Source organism: Procambarus clarkii, chromosome 82 (genome assembly GCF_040958095.1).
Source record: "Procambarus clarkii isolate CNS0578487 chromosome 82, FALCON_Pclarkii_2.0, whole genome shotgun sequence".
NCBI classification, from domain to species: Eukaryota; Metazoa; Arthropoda; class Malacostraca; order Decapoda; family Cambaridae; genus Procambarus; species Procambarus clarkii.
In genome coordinates, this window is record NC_091231.1 from 3,782,377 (window position 1) to 3,797,934 (window position 15,558).

Sequence of the window (15,558 nt, forward strand, 5' to 3'; positions counted from 1 at the left end):
ACCACCACCTGCTCTAACATTCACCAGAGCCTTCATCTGCTTATGGAACACTGGACATGTTGATCTGAGCGAAGGTAACCATAGCGTCCACCGTCTCATCTTGGAGGAAGTCAAGAAGCCTTTTCACTCATAACTCCGGCGGAGAGTAGCAGTACAAGACTTCCTGTCACTAAATGACTGGCGCTGGTGGTTGAGTGGACAGGTTGGATACGTAGTCCTGTGGACCGGGGTTTGATTCCCGGCGCCGACGGAAACAAATGGGCAGAGTTTCTTTCACCCCTGATGACCCCATTACATAGCAGTAAATAGGTACCTGGGAATTAGACAGCTGTTACGGGCTGCTTCCTGAGGGGAGGGGTTGGAAGACAGTAGTTAGTTTAGTTCATTTATTATGCACCCCATACCAATCTTGTGGGCGGTAGTGGAAAGGGTTACAGAGGCACATAATGGGCTCAGGGACTGAACCCCACAATTCATTTAGCTAAGCAAGTTACAATCTTGATGAGCTAGTTACAAAATTCAATACAAGTCGTCACATCAACAATGGGTTCGAGATCGACCTCGAGTACAGGTTCTAAATCAAGACAAAGAAAAATATTAATAAAAGTAGATTGATTGACAGTCGAGAGGCGGGCCGAAAGAGCAGAGCTCAAACCCCGCAAACACAACTAGCCGAATTCAACTAGGTGAATACCAACTTGACCATATGCTTAGTTCCTCTGTAATACCCTATTTCCCCCTAATAATACCCCTAACTACATCGTTTGACTAATTTGCAATAAACCTATGTAAACTATATTTTGGTATCTTATTATTCCCCGTCCATGTAGTCTTTATAATGGGTGTTTGTGAATGTTATGAACATTGTAGTGGAGGATGAGGCGAGGCTGTAACACGCAGGACCAAGTTATACGCTAGTGAGGGTAGGCCTTGTATGCTGGCAAATATACCGCCACTTGTACTGTGTGGGGCTTCACGGACACTTTGACAGCTCAATTACAGTCCTGTCTCCAGCCTCGGAGCATTTGTCTGTGGTGTTTGTGTGTGTGGGGGGGGGGGGGGAAGGCAGCCACCCCAACACTGGTGGGAAGGGGGGGCAGCCACCCCAACACCGGTGGGAAGGGGGGGCAGCCACCCCAACACCGGTGGGAAAGGGGGGGGGCAGCCACCCCAACACCGGTGGGAAAGGGGGGGGGGCAGCCACCCCAACACCGGTGGGAAAGGGGGGGCAGCCACCCCAACACCGGTGGGAAAGGGGGGGGGGCAGCCACCCCCCAACACCGGTGGGAAGACAGGCAGCCACCCCCAACACCGGTGGGGAAGACAGGCATCACCACTATCACCCGCGTATCGTCCAGTGTGGGAGATCACAGACACGACTCCCCCATTAACTGCACTGTCACAGATTTGAAAATACATTATTTTTGTTTTCCACTTCTCTGGAGGGAGGGAATGGACAGTCTGCTGCTGAAGTTTTTATATGGTAATGAATAAGTGAAAGGTAGAGAGAGAGAGAGAGCCGGTAAGGCGTACACCAGGTCACACCGGCGGCGGATGGAAGGCTATTAATAGTTGTTAAATGTGGGGGTGTTGGTGAGGTGACGGGCAGAGGCGGCTCTGGAAGGCAATCATGTAGGCGCCCCACCTGACAGGCAGCCAGACAGGTAGTTAGCTTGTTTGCCTAGCAGGCTGACTGCTTGTTTAGCTCGCTGGCTGGATGGTTGGGTGGCTGGTTGGTTGGGTGGCTGGTTGGTTGGGTGGGTGGCTGGATGGCTGGTTGGGTGGTTGGGTGGTTGGATGGCTGGATGGTTGGTTGGGTGGTTGGGTGGTTGGATGGCTGGATGGTTGTCTAGCCTAGTGTTTGGCTCGATAGGGATAGGCCTTGGGAAATTATAAAGTATTTTAAATACATTAGTCTGGCGGACAGGCCTGTATGGCAGTGGTGGTGTTCAAGCTCCCTCTATCATGGTACCTTTCGTTTTCTCCTTTATTCAATAGCACAGATGCTAATCATTTGAAAGTCATTCAATGTGAAAGTGATCAGGAGTCTCCTGTTGTATGGAGAACAATGACTTTCACGAGCCGGGTCAACATGGATTTAGAGCGAGAACATTTCTGTTACTCGGCCACTAAGACAATCATGGAAGCATTAGAAGAAAACAAAATACAGATGTGGTATACGCGGACTTTCCAAAGCCATTTGAAAAGTGTGACCAGTGAGTGCTGGAGCATAAAATGAGGTTACTAAGAATAACATGTAAAACAGAACAATGGATATTCAAATATTTTCTGTCAAGCAGAATGCAAAGAGTAACAGTCAAACAAAATCAAGTCAAAGCACAACGAACAGCTCGGTACCTCAGGGTACAGTCCTTGCACCACTGCTGTTCCTTATTCTCATATCAGATATAGACAAAAACACAAGTAACAACTTCATGTCATCTTTTGCAGATGACAACAATCTGCATGAAAATTACTTGTAACGAAGACATTGGAAATCTACAGGCTGATATTAATAAGTTTTCGATTGGGCAGTGGAAAATAACATGATGTTTTACAGTGATAAATTCCAGGTAATTAGGTATTGAAAAAATGAAGACCTTAAACATAATACAGGGTACAAGACAATCAGATCTACCCACAGTAGAAAAGCAACTTGTAAAGGACCAAGGAATAATAATGTCTGACGACCTAAGGTTTAGGGAGCATAACAAAGCATATATAGACTTACCTAGAGAAATGTTATGATGGATTACGAGAACATTCAAATCCAGGGATCCCATCACAATGCTCATACTATTCTAATCACTTACGCTGTCCCGGCTCGAGTATTGTTTGATACTCACTTACCCCTTCAGAGCAGTAGAGAGATTTCTGAAATCGAAAGAACACAGACACGATAAAGCACCTGAACTATTGGGACCGTCTCAAAGCTCTCAAGAGGTATTCTCTAGTAAGGAGACGAGAAAAATATCACACCGTATAAACATGGAAAATACTGGAGTGCCAGGTCCCAAATTTGCACAGTAGAATAGCAACATACTCGAGCGAACTTGGAGAACACTGCATGAACATCAGAGGTTCACGGCTGCTCAGTAACCTTCCAGCGAGTATAAGAAATATTGCCGGAACAAAAGTGAACGACTTTAAAGAACAAAAATTAGTCAGTTTCCTGCAAGAAGTGCCGCCGGACCACCCGGGTTGTTGAGGATATATGCGGGCAGCTCCAAGCAACAGCCTGGTGGACCAAGCTCTCACCAAGCTTGCAGTGCTCCAGTCTTATTCGTTATACCAACACTAATAATTATGGGCGAGACATGCTCAAGTCCTCCCTCACTTGACAACGACATGCACTTCCCCTCAACTAATGCTACAATCGTCCACAAAGGTGTGGGACGGTGTAAAGTATTTAAGTGTGTGATGGTATACTATAATGTATGATGCTGTATGACTGTTTACTATAATGTATGGTGTATGCCTGTGTACGATAATGTAAGCGGGGTGGATGAGGGGTGGATGAAGGTGTGTAACTCACCTCAGCCTGGCGTCACGCCCGCTCCCTCACCTGCAATACAAAGAAATACATTAGCATACGTTCCTTACTCTACATCAAAATACAATACCAATCCACGTATATCAAACTACAACACCAACAATCCAAACTACACAAACTACAATACCACCTACATCAAAATACAATATCAACAATCGCCACTCCAGACGCACGCCGTACCCAACCCCAGATGATAAAGCAAAGCGGGTATGATCACAACATACAAGATACTGAGGGGGAATAGGCACAGTGGACAAGGAAATCCATCTTCAAATTGAGGGAATGTAGGACAAGATGACAGCTCGCATACGACTTGGCTACAAGTATCTCTGGTAGTTTTCTTTGTATGGGGTCCAGGTAGAACAGTCTGCTTCCTTCTCGACTCGCAATCTGAAATTCCGGGCTCTAATCCCGGGCGGGATATAAATGGTTGGGTGCGTTTCCTATCACCTAATGACGTAGTTCACCTAGCAGTAAATAGGTACCCTGGAGTTAGTCAGCTTCTTGTGGGTTGCATCCTAGGAAGGGGGAAGGGTCAGTAATACCCATGGACCGCATACACTGATGTACACTGGTTCGATACCGCCGTCCTACTCCAAGATTTTCAATAGATATATCACGTTATTGTTTTTGTAATACGTGTCTTTTCACCCGGGAGCCGGCTTCACCACCAAGGATTAAAACTGCCAACAACTTCTAATTATGACTTGACAATCATAGTGAGACACGAGCCCCACCCTCACAAGCAAGAGGTGTAGCAGTCAAATATATCTAAGATATCAAGGGTCACATTACTGACGTAGTATCTGGGGATATGATCAGAGAGAGAACCAGGAAGGCGGCGATGGAGGGAAAGGGGTAGTAATACCTCACAAGCAAATTGAGTTTTGCGGGTGTTTGAAGGAGCGCGGGCGAGGAGAAGGCCAGCATATGAATGAGGGCTCAGCCAAAGGCCGTCCCTGTCAGAGTATTCCCAGGACGTCCACCGCTCCTCTCCTGCAACCTCTGCACAATCTTGTCTCACTCGCACTCTGCAGCAGTCTCTTCCCCGTCTGCCTCAGCTTACCACAGTGTTAAGTCTTGTAGCCCTCTACACATATGTTAGGTTTTAGTATCCCCTCCTTACGGTTCTAGAATTTGAGCGTATCGTGAAACCTGGTCTGAATAAACCAAGTAAAGATACATTTATACGACTACTAGAAACCAATAACTTAGTATTTTGGAAGCCTTCTGTACCGTGTTCATGCACCCGTCCCTTGTGTACCTGCCTCGCTTGCCAAGAACCCTCAGTTAAAATACCTAGTTCACTTGTAAGCAGAAAAGGGGAGAGAAAGGCGAGAAGGCAAAAGGTGAAATAAGAGAGAAAAGAGAGACATAGGAACAGAGAAGATAGGAGGAGAGCACAGAGCAGCAAATAGCTAAGTCACATCACGTTTGCTAAGAAGATTACAGCATTTAACAGTGTAATGAGAAATGCCGTCCTGACTTTGTTACTGCTGACTCTTTGTCTTTCTCTGTACGTAAATGTTCTAATCTTCTTAGTCCACGTGATCTGACTTGCCTATCTGCCCCTCTGTGTTCTCCTATCTCTTCTGTTCCCACCTTTGCGCCTTCTGGTTGTCTATGTCCTTATTCATCTTTGTTTTCCCATTTCCGCGTTTCTCTTCAATTTTTGCTTACTTTGTTTAGACTTTGTTAGGCCTTCAGTGGCTTCTGTTATGTTAGCTCAGTGTTCATGCTCCACTTACCCCCCCCCTCACCTTCCCTCATATTGCCACGACATAAGGGTCCACGACGGACCCAAACGTGCAAGTTACAGCCCCGCTCCTGTGCCAGGTAAGTCCACTACGGGCTCACCATAGCCCGGGCTACCTGCATCTTTTTGTTCCCAGTAACTGAATCTTAAACAACCCAAATGTCGTCACTTTCATTTTACTTCATATGTGCGAGTTGGGTTACACAGGCGTCAAGACTCGTGCAGTGAGGATGGGAAACATGTAGAATGATTTAGGAGTAAAAGTGGTGGAAGATTTCAATTCACCGCTTCAAGAGCAGGCAGGATAAACCCTGAAATCGTGAGAAATAATCACACCGGATTCCCGATAGCGAAGAGACAAAGCCCTGGGAGTAGTAGTTCACCCCCCAAGCCCGACCCGGGGCCAGGCTTGACTCTCGCGAGCTTTGTTACTGATGACTTGTTACTTGCTCCAAGCAACAGGCGGTTGCTTGCAGCGGTCCTCAGGCCTACATATCCACTACAGCCTCGTTGGTCCGGCACTTCTTGCAGTAGTGTCCAGATTTTCTTCAAGGGTTCCACTTTTGTTCTGGCAATATTTCTTAAACTTGCTTGGAGGATACTGAACAACCGTGGACCTCTGATGTTCATACAGTGCTCTTTGATTGTGTCCATGGCACCTCTACTCTTCATTGACTATTCTGCATTTCCTTCCATATCGTTCACTTCATTATATTATTTTGCTGTGCAAAATTGGGACCTGGCCCTCCTATATTTTCCATGTATATATTTATTGATACATCTCTTTTCTCCTGTCCAGAGAGTACATTTGGAGAATTTTGAGACGATCCCAATAGTTCAGGTGCTTTATCGTGTATTTGTACCGCATATGTTCTCTGTATTCCCTTTATTGCAGCACTTTTTCTTGCGTTGAAGGGGGAAGTGAGTATTGAGCTCAACAACTCAAGGCGAGACAGTACAATAGCTAGGCTCTCACACTGTGTACACACAGGTCGGGTCATACCACGAGAATACAGGAATACTGAATTTGTTAAATACAGTATTCAAACAACTGGAAGTCCCACGTAATGCTAAAATATCCCCATCACACAGGTTGGTTAGTCATGCAGGGCCATGCGATCAGTAGCCTGTAGTGGCCAACTATAAATACATTATGAGCATTTTTTACGAGGCCAGCAGCCTCGTACACCAAGCCTCAAAAAGCAGTCATAATTTAGAACAAATTGAAGGAGCTTTCAAGTTATTTATATACTATGACAAACAACTACGACGGTCTGAGCAGATGAATGAAATATGAAACACTGGGTACACATTGTTTATAAATGTTGAAGCAATACTATCTAGGTTCACAGGATAGAAATGGCTTAAGTTACGTAATTCTTCTGGGATGTATTTTTATTATCTCAAACAAACTTGAACTTGGGCTGGACGGTAGAGTGACTGTCTCGCTTCATACAGATGGACGGTCGGGGATTGAACGCCAAAGTGGTTGGGCACCATTCATTCCCCACCGTCCCATCCCAAATCCTTATCCTGACCCCTTCAGAGTGCTATATAGTCGTAATGGCTTGGCGCTTTCCTCTGATAATTTCCCTCCCTTCCCTTACTTGAACTATCCACTGAAGTTTTACTACAAGTTAGATAAGGAAGTTTTACTACACTCTCTACTACAAGTTTTATTTCCAGTACACAAGTCTATGAAGCCTTTTCTTGTCTCCGAGTCTCTTAATGTTTGTATTTGTCACCTTTAATACAAAACAATTTTTTCATCTTTAAAATTCCAATTTCCGCCGCACAAACACAACTTCAATTACGAGGTGTGTGAAAGTTGAGGCGCAAGCTCTCGCTAACAGGCTCCGTGGTCTATTTCAGGCCCCTTCTCTTCATCTGTCACTCCGTCAAAATTCCAACCTTTTAGCCTAACCAGGAGAGTACAAACCCAAGCAACCAACCTAACCTATCGAGTCCGATGCATAGAAAACTCATATTTGTGAGTCGTCACATTCCTCAATAAGTTGCATTTGTCTCGTTGTTACGATGACTAAAACCTGAGTGGATTTAGCTGAGTGGATGGGTTGATAATGGATTTGGTGGATATAATTAGGCGATACCTCGTATGGGTCAATACTGAAGTTTCCTGTATTCCTATTTTCTTAATACAGAGAAGAATGAGGAGACCGACACCGGGGTCTTGGCTACGAGGCCGCCATCACGCATCAAGAGGGGGACACGAGCGAGGTCTTCAAGCGGGTCTTCACATTCTTAGGTAACTACCAGAGCGGGTCAGACGAGAACAGTTAGCGGCAGGAATTTCGCTTCAGAAGGGCTACAGGGAGGAGCTGGATTGGGCTACCAGCTAGGATTATTGGGATAGTTAAACAGGTTACAAGCGTAGACTGGATAGGCATATGGGTGAAGTGGGGTGGGGGTGGATTGTATACACACGTTGTTGACTGGATAGACATACAGTAGTGTACGGGTAAGAGGGGAAGGAGTTGTAAGGGCCCCGCAGAATATGGCCAACAGACCTGCTGCAGTAATGCTAAAATTCTCACTCTTCGCTACAATTGTGTTTCAGCTCCTGGGCCACACACTTTAGCCACACTAGCTTAGCGTTTTTTAGTTAATAATTACTTTGTTATATTCTTGATATATTGACACCTTGAATGCATACGTGTCATGACCATGCCTCCTCTGACTAAGATCCAGGTAGAGCCAGACTAACACTTACGACAAGTCTCTATTCTTAAGTTTGGTGTAGTTAAAAGGGCGCGTGTTCCGTGGTAGCGTGGCACTCCAATACTGGCGGTGGTGGTTACATTCAGCTACTCTGAACAACAGTGCCAAGTGGCACTTGGTGAGCCCGTAGTGGACTTGGCCAATACTGGTGTTAGGAGCGGGTGCTCTAAGGACTCCCTCTCCAGGAGTCTGAAGGTTCCTGGCACATTGGTGAGACTCTCACGTGGTGTGGGAGAGCGGTGTGGCACGCACGCGACAATAACGACTAAGGATCCAATTAGAGGTGGGGTTTTTACACGCTAGTTGGAGTGCATCTTAAAGTCTTAATTAAAACGCTATAATTTTACCTCTTTCGCGCATTTTTACGTGTTTGTATTTGGCATAAAGGTAATATTGTCTCGTAAAAAATAAAACATCTGAAATTTTAAAATAATAACGAGGCATTCCTTGAATAAATAATAATAAAACATAATCGAGGAAAAATATTCAAATCAGTAATGGTGACTGGCGCCCACCAGGGGCTATACAACACACAGAGGGGGGGGGGGTATTGTTAGTTACACACACTGCCACCGGGGCCATACAACATACAGAGGGGGGGGGGGATTGTTAGTTACACACACTGCCACCGGGACTGGCGCCCACCAGGGGCTATACAACATACAGAGGGGGGGGGGTATTGTTAGTTACACACACTGCCACCGGGGCCATACCAAACCCACGTAACTTGTATGAATGTATATATTTATTAAACAACATTAGGGTGCCATTGTGTACACAAGCTGTGCCTGAAGCCTCTCACTCACCTCCTGCCCAGATACTATAACATCAATACAATTGTAGTCTACATTATTCCCAACAAAAAAAAGGTACGGACATGTTTAAGGCGTGCGCTCTAGAATCTAAAAATTACAAGAATTACTAAACACAAAACTATGTCCTGTAGTCGCTAGATATTTATTATCAAACATGCAAATTAACTGAGGGAACCGATCGGCCGAGCGGACAGCACACTGGATCCTGTGGTCCCGGGTTCGATCCCGGGCGCCGGCGAGAAATAATGGGCAGATTTTCTTTCACCCCTATGCTCCTGTTACCTAACAGTAAAATAGGTACCTGGGTGTTAGTCAGCTGTCACGGGCTGCTTCCTGGGGGTGGAGGCCTGGTCGAGGACCGGGCCGCGAGGACACTAAAGCCCCGAAATCATCTCAAGACAACCTCAAGATAACCGAGTAACCTCGTATCCAAAAATGTGTCAATGGGTCAAACACAGAGCTGTGTTTAGTTCTGGGTCAAACACGGAGGGTCAAAACACAAACACTGAGTCAAACACGGAGCTCTTTGGCCCTTTATTATTTGTTGCCTACCTTTACTGGTCGTTGAATGACGAGTCAGTGGAGCTGTCGTCGTACTGCCACCACTGAGGGTAATGCTTTTGGGTTATGTTCGTCGACTTATTGTTTTAGAGAGGTGTGTGTGTAGGAGCACACACGACTCGAGACTCCTGTGAGGAGGCGGAGAACTTTACCTTCCCGCAGCTCATGGTAAGCCTTACCCACTAGTTTTTCCTGGACCACCATTCGTCAATGGTAACCTATCTTGAGTTAGTGATAATGGTGTTATTGATGCTGGTGAGGGTATAAATAATTGATGATAGTAATGATAAATCCTCCCTGCCCAGGATAAGAACCCAGACCAACCGTTCGCAAAACACGGTATACATCTTAGCTTATTCCATAAACGTTACATGTACTTAATGTACTGTTTTCTATCCATTCTGACCCGACCACCAAGATGGCAGCACCCGTAACTACTGAGGCTGGCATGTACAAAATATGAACTCTTGTACCTGCTTGTACCTGCAAAAAAAAATCATATTTTGTACTCTTGGTTAAAAAAAGTGGACCAGAGTAGCTATAAACCTGTAAGGCCTAACATAAGTAATTTTAGGCCCAATTTAGTACATATTTGTACAATACTAGTGCAGCTGGAAGTGCAGTTGTTGTGACAGCGAGAGATGGTTCCCTCTCCTAGGAGTGAGGAGCACGTATAGATAACTGGGCCTCCACTCTTCAAACAGAATTGGTTGCCATAATCCTTGCACTCGAACAAGTATATAAATCCAAAGCTGACACGTTAATTGCGACACGTTAATTGTCATCCTTGACTGACCTCAGCTCCCCAAGACACGCTTGTGTCTGAAGCTAGAGGCACAGATATAATGAAATAATCAATGATGGAGTCACACTTTGTCTCCTGTGGATTCCTTCCCATATTGGTCCCCGAATACATGATAGAAATGGTGAATTAAGCAAAACATTTGCTCGTAAAGAAGGAATTGATCATCATATAGGAATGTCTTCGAGCAGCAATATTCTGGGAGCAGCAACAAACTCAAATAGACTTGAGGCAAAGTGAAATTCACACCAGTTCCTCTATTTTTCATCATTCTATTATGCAGGAAGAACCGCACGTCTATGGGTCATCCAATAAGGTTAGCAGACTTCTAGATGCTGCCACTGCTAGGCTTAGGCTCGGCTACAAGTACCTCTGGCAGTTTGTCACATCTGCTGATATAGACTTGACTAAATGTAAACTTTTGTCAGCAGAAGTAATCAAATACTTTGCGTTGTTATATGAAATAATATCGTGTAATTCAAAGATAAGTCTACCAAAGTTGTTCAGGAAACGTAAGTACTTCTTTCATAATGATGTACCGCCAGGAATGTTAGCGAAGTATCCAAAGTTTACTTACTGTAGGTGCAGCCTGCACATGACTGTAAAGCTGCTGCCCAGTTGGGTGTGTGTGGAGAAGTAGTAACTGACTCACCCCAGATGTAAAATGCCTTGTACAGAGACCGTTGTGGGCCACTACTTGAACCACTTGTAAAATAAAAAGACTACTGTTGTTTGTGTGTGTGTGTGTGTGTGTGTGTGTGTGTGTGTGTGTGTGTGTGTGTGTGTGTGTATATATATACTCACCTAATTGTGCTTGCGGGGGTTGAGCTTTGTCTCTTTGGTCCCGCCTCTCAACTGTCAATCAACTGGTGTACAGATTCCCGAGACGTCAGATTCCTGACGTCCCTGTGACTTAATTACGTCTCGAGTTTCCATCCATGACCCCTCGCTCTACTAACTGTTCTTAGTTTTGAACAATCCCGCTTTGTCTACTGTATCAATTTCCCTAAGAATCTTATATGTCTTTATATCCTCCAACTCTCTTCGTTCCTCAAGTGCGGTACGGTAAACCACTGCAGGGCGTGGGCGTGGCGTGGCGTGGGCGTGGCGTGGGCGTGGCGTGGCGTGGCAAGCGGTACTGACCCCAGTCACAATATTTATATTAAACAGCTGGTAGTGTGACGTCACCGCAGGGGGGCCAAGAGAGGTCTGTACATGGCCACCAACGGCGTCACTTTAACGCGTCGCCACACTACAGCTGTGGAGACGCCGGCCTTATTACCACCTGCCACACCTTGGCCATAACACAAGATAATAGTGGAAGCAAGAGAAGAGGTGACTGGAACACCAGAGCCGGGCCTGGAGCCTCCAGGGCGTGAGAGAACATGTCCCAGCACCGCCTCACCAACTTCACCAGCCAGAATCTGGTAAGTTTAGGGAACTCCTCCCCAGTGCTGCCCCCTCTCACCTCCTGCACCTCACCTTCCCCATACCAAGCTCCTCCTGTAGCGATGGCAGTGAGGATTTTGGATGATTACCTATCAGTGTCTATGGGGAGGTCTAGCTCCTTATGCCCACCCACTGGCTTTGTTGTACCGGTTGAGTTATAATTTATCTATTCTGACATTCGAGTGCTTTGTTGAACTTTGGACTTTGTTCTTTGGGCTTGAACTTATAGACGGAGGTGGCTTCCACAACTTCTTTCAGTACATTCCACTTTTTTCACAATTTTGCCTCGAATGTCAAGTTTATTGGGCAGCGTCATTCACCCATGCATTCCACTTGGGGTTGGTGCGTTTCCGGTTAAGTTTGGACGGTGGATTTTGAAGGTAGTGGCAAGCCAGGAGGTCGGGGTGGTTGATGGTGAGGAGAGGTGGTGGTGGAGGACAAGGCGCCTCTCAGGGTAAACCCGTCACACACACACCAACAAAGCCATGTCTGTCCCAGCGTCCTGCTCCACTGTAAACACCGCCTCCTGTCTCGAGTGGACCTCCACCTGCTGCACCACCACCGCCGCCGCCACCGCCCACCTCACGCCCACCACCACCACCTTCCACCACCACCACGCCCACACTGCAACACCACCACCACACAACCACAATACAACACAACCATTATTGAAGGACCTTACCAGAGATTACCTAAATTAAGATGAACTTCTCGACTTCCAAGGAAAAAAAAGCTATTTACACAAGCAAGGAAATAATAAAGTGTGTGTACTCGCCTAGTGGTACTCACCTATTTGTGCTTGTGGGGGTTGAGCTCTGGCTCTCTGGTCCCGCCTCTCAACCGTCAATCAACTGGTGTACAGATTCCTGAGCCTATTGGGCTCTTATCATATCAACATTTGAAACTGTGTATGGAGTCAGCCTCCACCACATCACTGCCTAATGCATTCCATTTACTAACTACTCTGACACTCAAAAAGGTCTTTCTAACGTCCCTGTGGCTCATGTGGGTACTCAGTTTCCACCTGTGTCCCCTTGTGCTTGTACCACCTGTGTTCAATAATCCATCCTTGTCTACCCTATCAATTCCCCTGAGAATCTTGTATGTGGTGATCATGTCTCCCCGAGCTCTTCTGTCTTCCAGCGACGTGAGGTGCAGTTCCCTCCGCCTTTCCTCATAACTCATGCCTCTTAGTTCTGGGACTAGCCTAGTGGCATACCTCTGAACGTTTTCCAGCTTTGCCTTGTGCTTGACAAGGTACGGGCTCCATGCTGGGGCCGCATATTTCAGGGTTGGTCTTACATACGTGGTATACAAGGTTCTGAATGATTCCTTACATGGAGGCGGAGGAGCCTTGTTGGGAAAGAACACAGGAAACTTGATAAGATTCCATCGCAGATGAGTGAGGGAGGCAGGCAGGGAGGGAGGAGGTATCTCCGGTCTCCTACCCTAGTAAATATCAATATAAGTTTAGTTTGATATTCTTTAAAAAATCATTTAAGAGGGAAGCAAGAGGGAATTCTTTAAGACTCAGAGGGTGGACACCTGGTAGAGGTGAGGTAGACGCGAGGCACTGATGAGCACCGTGAGTGTGAAAGGATTAAAGACAGGTGATGACCGGGACAGGAAGAGTGCCGTGGGACCAGACTACACGTGGCCCCGGTACTGACAGAGGCCGCCGGGACACATGTTAACCCTCACAATGTGATAACACCACACGGCGCGTCTGGAGCCTGCAAGACTGGCAACTTACACACACCATTATCACAGAGATACATCCTTCTAAAGTACTGCACAAACCAGCAATAACATAATGGGTTATTTTGAGAGGACCATCTTACACATAGAGAAAGTCTTCCACACTGACACACAAGCAGGGACGAGGCTGGAATGAGCTGTGGTACTAGACACGGTACCGGACAAAACAGGAAAGAGGGGGTATAGTGAAAGATATGTCTGAGTGTCGTGGTGGTGACTGGGGACCATGCTGGGCACGGCCCTTCAGGCCATACCATTCCTGGCGTGATCATCTACCGTAAGACAGACACTCCTGCTTGACAATGCTTACAGACGAAGCAAAACTGACCAGAAGAGTAAGTAATAAAGATACGACATACTACAAGAGTACCTAAACAGGCTACTAGCTTGGTCATTAATATAACAAGCGTTCTATTCCAATAAGGGTTAGGTAAAAGAGTTAGGGAGCATGAATCGGATAAGAAGCCCGGAGGATGATACAGTGGACGTGGAGAGAACTGCAGGACAGTGTAGAAGGACGGGGAACAGTAAGTAACACCATCAGTAACACCACAAGCAGGTGTTACACAATAAGATAAGCATATTACCAAATATTTGGAGGACATTAAGCAAAGCTTTAGAGACGCAAGCAGGGAATCCTTCAGAACACTGTACACGGCTTACATATTACCAGTCCTAGAATACGTGCAACACTAACAAGAAGCTTCACCTTAATATACAAGTTTGACGATGAGAGTCCAAAGACTTCTTACGAGACTGGTACCAGATATAAGAGAGTTGAGCTATAAGGAGACCTAGAAAAATGTACCGTAATCACACTAGAAGAGAATAGGAACAAAGATGACATGATCACAGCATGTAAGATACCGAGAGGAATAAATGAAGTACACAAGAGATAATCTTTCCCAGAAGAGGGAAGGCCAGAGGAGCAGACGCAGGCAGGAACAGGAAACAAAAGAGAGGGAGTGGGAGAGACGTAAGGGAATACAGGTATTGAGTGCCGGCAGGAAACAATGGCTCACGCTCCCAGCAGACGTCTGGGAAGCCATATTGATCCATAACTTCAAGGAGGTAACATAGCCACCAGGTACAATAGGTACGAAGGGGGGTGGGGTCCTAGAAGAACACGTCTCTTCACGAACACACACACACACACACACACACACACACGTCCTCTCATCTAACGACGGTTAATTAGTGATATCTTAACTCAATCGAAATTTTGCGATATGTCACTCACAAGGCGGGTATGGGGGTGCACCACCACTCACAAGGCGGGTATGGGGTGCACCACCACTCACAAGGAGGGTATGGGGTGCACCACCACTCACAAGGAGGGTATGGGGGTGCACCACCACTCACAAGGAGGGTATGGGGTGCACCACCACTCACAAGGCGGGTATGGGGTGCACCACCACTCACAAGGTGGGTATGGGGTGCACTACCAATCACAAGGTGGGTATGGGGTGCACCACCACTCACAAGGTGGGTATGGGGTGCACCACCACTCACAAGGTGGGTATGGGGTGCACCACCACTCACAAGGTGGGTATGGGGTGCACCACCACTCACAAGGTGGGTATGGGGTGCACCACCACTCACAAGGTGGGTATGGGGTGCACCACCACTCACAAGGTGGGTATGGGGTGCACCACCACTCACAAGGTGGGTATGGGGTGCACCACCACTCACAAGGAGGGTATGAGGTGCACCACCACTCACAAGGAGGGTATGAGGTGCACCACCACTCACAAGGTGGGTATGGGGTGCACCACCACTCACAAGGTGGGTATGGGGGTGCACTACCACTCACAAGGTGGGTATGGGGTGCACCACCACTCACAAGGAGGGTATGAGGTGCACCACCACTCACAAGGTGGGTATGGGGTGCACCACCACTCACAAGGTGGGTATGGGGGTGCACCACCACTCGCAAGGTGGGTATGGGGTGCACCACCACTCACAAGGTGGGTATGGGGTGCACCACCACTCACAAGGTGGGTATGGGGTGCACCACCACTCACAAGGAGGGTATGAGGTGCACCACCACTCACAAGGTGGGTATGGGGTGCACCACCACTCACAAGGTGGGTATGGGGGTGCACCACCACTCACAAGGTGGGTA

The 15,558-nt window shown here is 46.8% G+C and overlaps 1 protein-coding gene across 36 annotated transcripts in view; it reads right to left on the bottom strand.

The window, feature by feature from the left end:
• The window catches only part of pins (G-protein-signaling modulator pins), a 188,747-nt gene that overhangs the window by 85,831 nt on the left and 87,358 nt on the right, over positions 1 to 15,558 (bottom strand). For 25 of the 36 annotated variants that reach the window (XM_045752238.2, XM_045752247.2, XM_069315861.1 and 22 more), the window contains exon 2: positions 3,536 to 3,565. The exons of 10 other annotated variants lie outside the window; for them this stretch is intronic. The gene's annotated coding sequence lies outside the window, so the exon portion shown is untranslated. Of the gene's footprint in view, positions 1 to 2,850; positions 2,875 to 3,535; positions 3,566 to 15,558 lie in introns of all 36 variants that reach the window. One more of the 36 variants, XM_045752240.2, reaches the window with a different exon arrangement.